The following is a 10,373-nucleotide window of genomic DNA, read 5'->3' as shown; positions in this document are numbered from 1 at the left end:
TGGATTCTTCCATCTATGCCCGTGCGCATGTTATTTACCTGTGTTTACTTTTATTGTGGTCATTTATAAAGCTGTTGGTTGGTTTAACTAATTATCATTATTCATAATAATANCATTGGAACAAAAAGTCATAGCTGAAAAAGCGTTTCATTATTCAATTTGTATTGATGTTAGACGATGATTCGATGCAGGTAGGGTTAGGGTTAGGGTTAGGGTTAGGGTTAGGGTTAGGGTTAGTTAATAAGGTGACGAAACACTCTGGTGGCCCCCCCACCTAGAAAATGAATCCAGCGCCACTGCACACATGCACATATCTCCTGTTTTCCTTCTTGAGGATGATGTTTTTGCTCGTCTCTGTGTTAGTGTAACTGTCTGTTGGCTAAATAACTCATGAACCACTGAACAGATTTTAATGAACCTTTCATTGGATGAATCTCTACAACTGTTTAAAATCTGAAGCCAACCCAATTCAATATGGCCGCCTCAGTTGATTAACATTAGACAACACAAAAATGGCTTTAACTCAGTCAGTTTTACAGCTACTGGGTAGCTGAGAGTCATTTAACAACATATACTCTCAGCATGATCTCTTGTGAAATCTCACAAGATTGTTCTTAATGTTTTTAAGGTTTGACCAAAACAGTTATAACTCTGTCATTTCCGAACATAAGAGGAAGTCTGAAACTTTGGTATGAAAGGCAGCAGTGATACACATTTTGTAAAGGAATGCTAAGCCTTGAATTCAGTATTTTACCCTATGCCTTTCTTCTTTCTTCCTTTATCTTTTGTTGCAGCCTGTCCTCCTCTTTGTTTCTTTCCTTTTACTGTTAATCTCCCCTGCTTCTTCTTTCCTCATCTTTTTCTCTTTCCACATGTTTATTCTTCTGTTGTCTCTCTACATTTCCCAGACACAGTCCACAGGTCAGCAGTCGGCTGTTTGTTCCTTTAATGACAGCCGTGTGTTCAAAAGGCTCTCCCTGCTCTGAAGCCCGCCCCCCAGTAACCAAACAAGGCAACACTGAGCTGCATGGCTTCATAAGACAGACCTCATCATAGAGGAGACTGCTCCACTCCGGCATGAAATCCTCCTTTTATCTGACCTGAAAGATCCTTACAGTAAGAACTCTAGCTTTGAAAAAAATGTTTTTATTTAACTTTCAGGTGGTGCTGATCTTCTGCTGTTCTTTAGACAGACTTCTCATCCAGTTAGCCCAGTGGTCAAGACGTCTGCAGCTCCAGATGACTCGTTCCAGCAGCGCTCAGCCCAGACCTGCAGCACATGTTCAGGTACCGACTCGAGGATTTCTCCTGAACACACTCTGACAGATTTTTATCATCTTTTCTTTTCTGAATTACATGTTGCTTTGTTGTTACCTTCCTCTGCTAACAGTCAGAAACTTGATATTAAACTGATTTGTTTATTTAAAAAGTTTTATAATTTTATTATTGAGTTTATAAATTAGTCTAACATCTTTATTATTAAGTTTAATTTAATATCATTAGTTTAAGAATGGGTTTAAAATGTTTACAAATGAAATTAAAGTTTAATGTGTTTCTTAGTATCTATCTATCTATCTATCTATCTATCTATCTATCTATCTATCTATCTATCTATCTATCTATCTATCTATCTATCTATCTATCTATCTATCTATCTATCTATCTATCTATCTATCTATCTATCTATCTATCTATCTATCTATCTATCTATCTATCTATCTATCATTGAATTTTTGGGGTTTTTTTGTAAAGAACACAAGTTTATATTGACCATGACTGATTTATGACAGCGATAAAAACAAAAACCCTCCATGAATACCTTTATAGGCACTGTAATCTAAAACAGTGGTTTCAATAAATTTTTAGTTTAGGGGTTTGCAGTCTTTGTTTGGATGAGACAGTGCTACCATCTTTCCCACTGAGTGCAGTTTGTTTGGAGCCACAAAATCTACTTAGCTTTTAAAAAAACATACATGATTATTTTTGTTGATATAGTATTTTTTTAAAGCACAATTTATGTTGATTTGTAAGACTGTATTTTCCAAATGTTAAGATAAAAACTAGGAAACTATAATTTTACAGAAGAGAATGATATTAAAATTCTGCAAACCTGAGTCCTTCACATAATTGTGAACAAAAGAGCAAAATAATTATGACGTCACATTTCAATGCTTTCAATCTATAATAGGTGTGCAAAACTCTAGTTTCTGCTTTTATAGCAATTTGCCTGAAGTTATAAATGAAATTAAAAAATAAAAAAAATTCATCTGCCATTCACACACATCCCATAATAATCTGTTTTTTTTTTCTTGTCTAGTCTGTCTGTGAAAGAAGAAGAAAAACAGGGTGTTGGAGAAGGATGTAAGGTAAGAAATGAAATTTGCTGAATATTTTTCTCATATTTTAGAAATTTGTGAACAGCTGCCACATGTCCAGCTTAATGTAAGTCAGTCATGTGATTCAAGCTTCCACATGGGTTTTAGTGGATTCAGCTGAGTGCTTTGTTTGCATTGAATGTGGACCCACATTTCAGAATTGGATTCTGTATATCTGGAAAAATACTGGAGTAAACTTTTTCAAACTGCATTGGTTTCAAGTACCTTTAATAGAAGATGGCATGTAATATAATTTACAAGGTCTGACCAAAATGGCTACAACTCTATAATTTGTCAACATCAGATGATCTTAGACTAAAACTCTGACATGAAAGGCAGGGGTGATATGCATTCCTTAAAAGAATGATAGGCCTTAAGGTATTAATGTATTTATTTAAAGTGAGGTTGTGTGAAGGACCAGTCTATATGTGAGAACAAAAGAGTTCATTTCTACCAGGAAAAAAACAAAACAAAACAAAACTCTAACCTTTCTTTTTGTTGCTGTTTTTTCTTTACAGCCTTCAAAATCAGAATCAAAATTACCTTCTCTGTTGTTAGAGGTTAAATACTCTTAGGTTCTTCGCACAACCCAGCTTTTAAAACTCAAATATGCCTTTAGTAGAATATATCCTGCATATAATCATTAATTCATGTATCACATCATTCTGTTTTCTCACTACAAAAAAGCTCATAAAACTTTTAATAATTAAAGGCCTAGTAATTCTTGAAGGAATGCATATTACCATCGCCTTTCACATCAGAGTTTCAGACTAAGATTGTCTTAAGTTGAAAGAGGATGACGTTGTAGCCGTTTTGATCAAACATTAAAACAATATATGTGACCTCGTGTGACATTGTGAGACGTTACACTCAGAGTATGTAGTGGGAATGACTCTCAACTACTACCACATCAAAGTTTAGCACAACATCTACAAAACTGACTGAATTATACCCGTTTTTGTGTTTTCTAAGGTGAGTTGGCTGTGGCGGTCATTTTAAATTGAATTTACTCCAAAAGTTAATCAGTAGATCAGCAGATGTACACCCAATGGTTATTTCCTTAAAGTTTCATTCAAATTTTTCCAATGGTTCATGAGATATTTTGCTAACAGACAGACAGCGTTGCTAGAAGTCTAGAAGTTGCGGTCCAGTTGAGAACGGTTCTCCGACAGACACGCAGGCAGAGACGAAGAGGAAGTCCTGTATTTATTTACTGAGAGTCTTAATTCTGAAGAGTTCTGCATCTAAAGAACGTTCCCACAACCTTCAACATAACCCCCCCCCCCCCCCCCCCCCCGGGGGGGACGAAGGAGCTGCCATTCCCAGGGTCATTTTCTCACAGGAAAGGAGGGGCTGCTGATGGAGGCTGGGTCAAAGGTCAGCAGAGGAGATGGGAAGTTTCAGAAGTGCAGCTGAAGAAATCCAACATTTATGGATTTGACACTTGGTGAAACACGTTTGTTTGTTCACTGAATCCACAGCAACTCTCAGATGTGTATAAACCTTAAATCTAAAACAAATTCACTTTTGGAGTCAACCTGATTCAAGATGGCCACCTCAGCTAATCAACCCTAGCCAACCCAGTAATGTCTATAACTCAGTAAATGTTACAGATACTGAGCTAACGTTCGGTGTGGCAGTAGTTGAGAGTCATTCCCAACACATATTCTGAGCACTAACAGATCACAACACACGATATTTGTTCAAAAGTTTGTCATTAACTATTTGGACTCAACTTTGTCTGTCTGTTAGTAAAATATCTCATGAGCCACTGGATTAGTTTTAATGAAACTTTCAGGAAACAATCATTTGATGTACATCTACAACTGATTAATTTTTTAAGTCGATCCAGTTTAAGATGGCCACCACAACTAACTGACCTTAAAAATGGCTTTAACTCAGTCAGTTTTACAAACCCTGAGCTAAAGCTCGGTGTGGTAGTAGCTGAAAGTCATTCACAACACGCACTCTCTGACATCTGATGATACTGCATGAGGTCACACAATCTTATTTCCAAGGTTTGACTAAAACGACCACAGCTCCTTTTTTTCTCAACATCTGATAGTCCGAGTTTAAAACTCTGAAGTGGAAGTTGGCGGGTGATATGCACCCTTTAGGCTGCTGGAATGTCTGCTCTGTGGGGTTTACCTGGAACTGTCTGAAGTGTCTGAGTGCCTTTTTGTGGTTTTCATCTCTCCGTCAACAATTGTTGCATCATCTGCTCAGTGTTTGACCATTTTTGGTAGCAGACCCAAAGACCACTTGTTACGTTGACATTCCTGGACCACTTGAATTGTTTCTGTTCTTTTCATTGTGGACTACAAATAAAAGCATTTGAATGATGAGTAAGTTTAACTCTAGCAAGTATTTGTGGTCTGCACAGATGTTAACTTCTACTGAATTTCTATATTTACACGATATGTTTTCAGGTTGCAGGACTGTCAGTACCTCTTGCTCTGTTTTTGTGAATATATGTACATGAGAGGGGAAAAAGGAATGAGGAATGTTAAAGTGCAGACTGATAGATGGAGAGAACCAGAGAATGTTCCTGCCTGTGATTTAAAGAGCAATGAGGAACGAGAGACAAAACCATATTAGGCAATGTTTACAGGAAGATGGCTCTGACTCTTATCACTGTATACACACACACACACACACACACACCTGCACACACAGACCCCACACACACCCCTACACACACAGGGACATGTCCTCTTGGTCAGTGTTTGAACTGAAATGAGTCTCAGATTGTGAGGATTCAAACTGCTGACACATTCACACTTTTGAATAAGTATTTCTTTACGTTCCTGGATTACCCTTTTCTTTAAATAACAATAGTTTCCTCCTCATTTCATGCCAGAATGTCAAACTAAGATCATCTTATGCTAGGAAATGATGGCGTTGTAGACACTTTAGTCAAACCTTCAAAATAACTTTTGGCTCGGTCTGTTTTGAATCAGTTTGACTCCAAAACTTTATAAGTTACAGATGAACATCCAGTGATTACTTTCTGCACGTTTTATTGAAATTTGTCAAATAGTAGTCCAGGGTAATCATAGTTAGGCAAAAATGCAAAGTACATTGGGAGGAATAAGAATGAGCAAACCAAGACAGTAATGTCCATCATGTCCATGAAGACACTTTTAGTGATGCTGCCAGTGGTAGAAATTCAGACTTCAGCAGAACAGACACATACAGTATAAGGTTGAGTCAAAGGAGACTGCTTTGTTGCTTGGATATATGTGAGTGTAACATTTCTTGAAGACAGATTTGTGTGTGTGTGTGTGTGTGTGTGTGAAGGCAGAGAGTCTGCAAGTCTTTCTTCTTAATATGGTTTTGTTTAGCTCAGAGCTCACGGAGTAAGACTGAGTCAGATAAGGATTTCCTCTCTCTGCTGGCCTTAAACTCTCAGCACTGTGACTTGAAAAGGTAATGTATGCAGCTGGGAGGGTGTGTGTGTGTGTGTGTGTGTGTGTGTGTGTGTGTGTGTGTGTGTGTGTGTGAGAGAGAGAGAGAGAGAGTGTAGCCGAGGCTGGCAATCAGTGGGAGTGATCACAGACTGGAGGAGGGAATGTTTATTCAACGCAGCAATCTTTTTTTCCACAATCCTCACATCACACACATGACCATATAAGGACAAACTGGGGAAAATCCAGCAAAGCTGAGGGAAAAAAGAAATAAAATTATATATGTGCATATGGTAAGTATATATATATATATATATATATGTGTGTGTGTGTGTGTTTAATATTCTTTAACTTAGCTTTAACAAATATACTTTATATGTACTTTATAGACTACCTTAATATCTTTTTTCTTTGTCTTATGACTCACCACTACAGGTTAAAGACATGTATTTTATGTTAGCAAAATATCTCATGAACCACTGGACAAATGCTAATAAAACTTGCAGAAAGTAATCACTATTCATCTACAACCAGTTAAAATTTGGGATCAATCTGATTCAAGATGGCTGCCACAGTCAACTGGCCTTAGAAAACACAAACATGTCTTTGACACTGTCCAGTTTCCAGACATTAAGCTGAACTTTGGAGTGGTAGTATTTGAGAGTTAGTCACGACACATAATGTACTTAAAGCATGACATCACATGATATTACAAGAGACTGAAGGGCTGTGGGCAACATGCAATCCTTAAAGGAGTGTTAGACCTTTAATTTTTTTTTCTGTATTTCTGATTTGAAATGGGATTGGAATAAAGTTAGTACTAGGCTCTGTAAGGGGTAAAAACAAACACAAAAACCTTTTGATTTTAAACATATAAACATTTTTTCTGTGTGTGTTTTAATAGGACGGTGAAACTGCAGGATCCTAGGCGTCCATTAGCCCCCACACAGGATAAATGAGAACAGTTTCATCTGTTGTGAGGTGAGACATCAAAGGTGAGACATCAAAGGGTAACACAAAATTTTCAAGCTCTTCATAAATAGCTGGAAAGTTTTATATAAGTCCAAACTACTAATGAGAGTGAGGGGAGGGGAGGGGTCTTCAAAATGTGTTTGATTTGTGCCTGTAGTCAGGATAAAACAGGACTTTATTGTGGGATCAACAACAATAAACAAGCACCCCTCACCAGGGCACCTCTCTGTGACAAACTAATAAAAGACACATAGGAGAAGAAATGTTAAGATAAAATGAATAATATAAGAAGTAAAAGACACATTAGATATAAGTATATAAACACACACACATCAAGAAACATCACTGTGGTGCTCAGGTCAGAATGAATGATGACATCTGGTGCATTTAATGTAGGACACAAAGAGATTCCAGCTCATTTCAAATCATCTAGCCTTACTAAAGTCAGTCTGATAATTTTTCCAGTTTAAGAAAATTAAGAATCTCTCTAATCCATCTTGGAGATGTAGGAGGAGCTGCAGATTTCCAATTTACTAGTATTAACCTCCTGGCCAGCAGAGTTATTAATGCAGGAGAAGCTCTATTTAGCAGGAGAGAAATCAGGAACCATACCTCAAACAAGGTTCCTAGACATTAGGAGTGATGTCCTTTCCAGTTACAGCATAAGTAAAATATCAAACTAGGACCTCTTCATGAAAGGTGGGCTCCAAAACGTGTGAGTAATTTGCTGTGTCCTGTTGGCATCATTCACACAGAGGAGACACTGTGTCAAAGATTCTTTACGAGCCTGGCTGGAGTGTAGTAAAGCTTGATAAAAAATCCAACATTGCATTAAATTGTGCTGAACACAGATTGAAGATCTGTCCCTCTTCTAAAACCTCCACCCAAACATAATCTGAAATCAGCCATCCTGGGTCTGTCCTCCATACGGTTTTTAACAAAGGAAGGATTTAAAAGGTTAAAAATATTTAATTATATGGAAGAAAAAGCTCCTCTCATTAAAGGGAGAGGTTGCAGAAAAACAATTAATCAAAAGGGTTAGGAGGAGCAGGAAGTCCTGGGGATGAGCTACGGACATAATGTCGAGCTTGAAGGTATCTGAAAAGAAAAGCCTTATTTCATTGCATTCATTTGCTAGTTGCTGAAGAAAAGCAGTAGAATCAATATACAGATCTCTCTAGGTTTTTGTACCTAACCGAGCCCATACAGAGAAAATGTTATCCACTAACGATACAGGGAAAATATGATTTCCTGCAAGCGGCACCTCAACGGTGTGTTTGTGATAAGATTACTATTTGACTGAACATTGTTTTTAAAATTACTGACTGTCCCTTTATTGAAGACATAATGTACCACAGATGTGAATGAAAGCAGCCATTATGTCTGTCTCTTTATATAAACCAATACAGTGGTTGACAGGCAACTGACTGAATGTCTGTACGTCCGAGGAGAAGCACAAACACAAACAGGCATCTGCAGACAGACGGGGAGCAGCTCCAGCACCACAGGAAGTTGGTATTTTGTAGGTCTGCTGGGAGTTGAAGTCATCTCCTGTTTACCACTTAGGCAAAAATCCAGCTTCTTCTTTTACTCCAGCTCAGATAATGTTACAGCGCTGAAGAGCTTTCTGTTTTATTGCCCGTCACAGAAAGGCAAAGGTGGACAATATTGTTTTTGCCTGTGTCTGTTAGCAAAATATCTCATGAACCACAGGATGGATTTTAGTGAACCTCTCAGAAAATAATCACTGGATGTACACGTACAGCTGATTGACTTTTAAAGCAAACCCAGTTCAAGATGGCCACCACAGGCAACTAACATTAGAAAGCACAAAATGGCTAAAATTTCAGTCAATTTTAGATATTCTGCTAAAATTTGGCATGGAAGAAGCTGAGTTATTCGCAAAAACTACTTTAAGTGCTACTAAAACTGCAGCATGAACTTTTGGATTCAACCTGTTTTGTCTGTTAGCAAAATACCTCCTGAACCATGGGGTAGTTTTTAGTCTAGCTCTCAGAATATAATCATTGGATATACATCAACAACTGATGAACTTTTGCAGTCAGTGCAGTTTAAGATGGCCACTACAGTTAATCAACATTAGAAAACAAAAAAGGTTCAAACTCAGCTAAAACCTGAAGCTGCAGCTGCTGTCTTTCCCAACACGTACTCTGAACGGGACATCTCAAGGTTGTTTTCAGTGTTTGACCAAATCAGGAACCTCGTCACCGCTTCAACATCAGACGGTCTTACTTTAAAGCTCTGGCATGAAGCTGGTGGGTGATATGCATTCCTTCATATAGAGCTAGGTCAGTCCGAATGAAATGCTGATAAATGTGACGAGAAATAATCGTTCTGAATTTGCTGTCTTTGTTTCTCTGCAGTTGAATCCATCCCTGCGGCCCATGGTGCAGTGCTGCATCTCTGGTCAGCTGGTAGTCTGAGATGAAGCACTGTAGCTCGGGACGAAGGACAAAAATCCCACCTGAGCTTTAACTTACAGCGTCCATCAACAGGTCGTACCGCCGACGTGCTTCTGTCAGGGAAAATGGAGAAAAATACACAGAACCTGCAAACTGCAGAATTTAACTAAGACAAGAACCATTCTTCATACTTTTGACCTTCAGTGCTTTGTTTGAACACAGCTGGAAGGCAGAATTGTGATGTTTATCCAAAAGGTTTAGGAACAAATTCACACCTAATCTTGTTTTCCTTTAACCCTCTTTTCTGGGGTCCAGTTTTCCCAGGAATCCCTTGACATGATAGATAAAGGGGATTCCTGGAAATACTGATCTTAGGGGTGAGGCTCATCAGCAGGAGCACCAGGAGCAGTCTGAACACAGGAAGACCTGTTTATTGAATTGATTAAAGACTGGACATTCAAACCAGTTAGGTTGATATGTCCAACAGTAGTTAAAGTTTTCATCATGACTTCGTGTGGCTCGACTGCAAAACCTGAAATATTAAGTTTTTACTTTTCATTTTACAGAACTGTATGATTGCTGTAGTTTTCTAGATACAATAAAGATAAGAAAAACACTCCAAAGACTGTGTCCAACTTCTTATAGCATTTGTACATTGCATTTAGCTACTATAGTAGTTTTCAAGAAAACTATTGCTACCATATGTAGTGTATTTAGCTTAAATGAGCTAATTAAAGTAAGAGTGTCCTAATATTTTGTAGCTAATCACATGAATTGATTAAACTCCCCACAGCTCAGAGCTGAACATGTTTCAGATGACGGGGTGCTGAGAGAAGAATATGAAGAATAAAATACCAAACATACTGGATATGCAGTGAAACACATACAGGTAGTTCATGTTATCGAAATATGCACATCAAATATATGCTGTACATTCTGGACAGACAAATGTTGCAGTCATGACCAAATACTAATCTGTCCACTTTGTGTGGGTTTTTAGCACTGGTTTATATACCAGAATTATAAAACTCAGTTCTATCAAAATATTGGAATTTAAAAAGAAACAAAACACAAAACTATTTTTATTAATTTTAAATCTATTCTTTAATTTTGTATTTGCTGCAGCACCCTGTGCACCCCTGATTCCTACAACCTCTGTCCTAACTGACATTTAATAATAATCTTGACTGATGAGT

At 37.7% G+C, this 10,373-nt stretch overlaps 1 long non-coding RNA gene across 1 annotated transcript; it reads left to right on the top strand.

Annotated features, from left to right (window-relative positions):
* The first annotated feature begins 980 nt into the window (after window positions 1–980).
* On the top strand, window positions 981–9,800 carry LOC108251426. The gene is made up of 5 exons (XR_001809346.3): window positions 981–1,116; window positions 1,190–1,287; window positions 2,318–2,366; window positions 6,687–6,777; window positions 9,139–9,800. It is a non-coding gene; the product is annotated as an uncharacterized LOC108251426 (long non-coding RNA).
* The last annotated feature ends 573 nt before the right edge of the window (window positions 9,801–10,373 follow it).

The sequence above is a fragment of the Kryptolebias marmoratus genome, unplaced genomic scaffold (assembly GCF_001649575.2).
Source record: "Kryptolebias marmoratus isolate JLee-2015 unplaced genomic scaffold, ASM164957v2 Scaffold24, whole genome shotgun sequence".
Taxonomy (NCBI): Eukaryota; Metazoa; Chordata; class Actinopteri; order Cyprinodontiformes; family Rivulidae; genus Kryptolebias; species Kryptolebias marmoratus.
The sequence above is the reverse complement of the archived record's forward strand: the minus strand, read 5'-3'. Positions and strand labels throughout refer to the sequence as shown.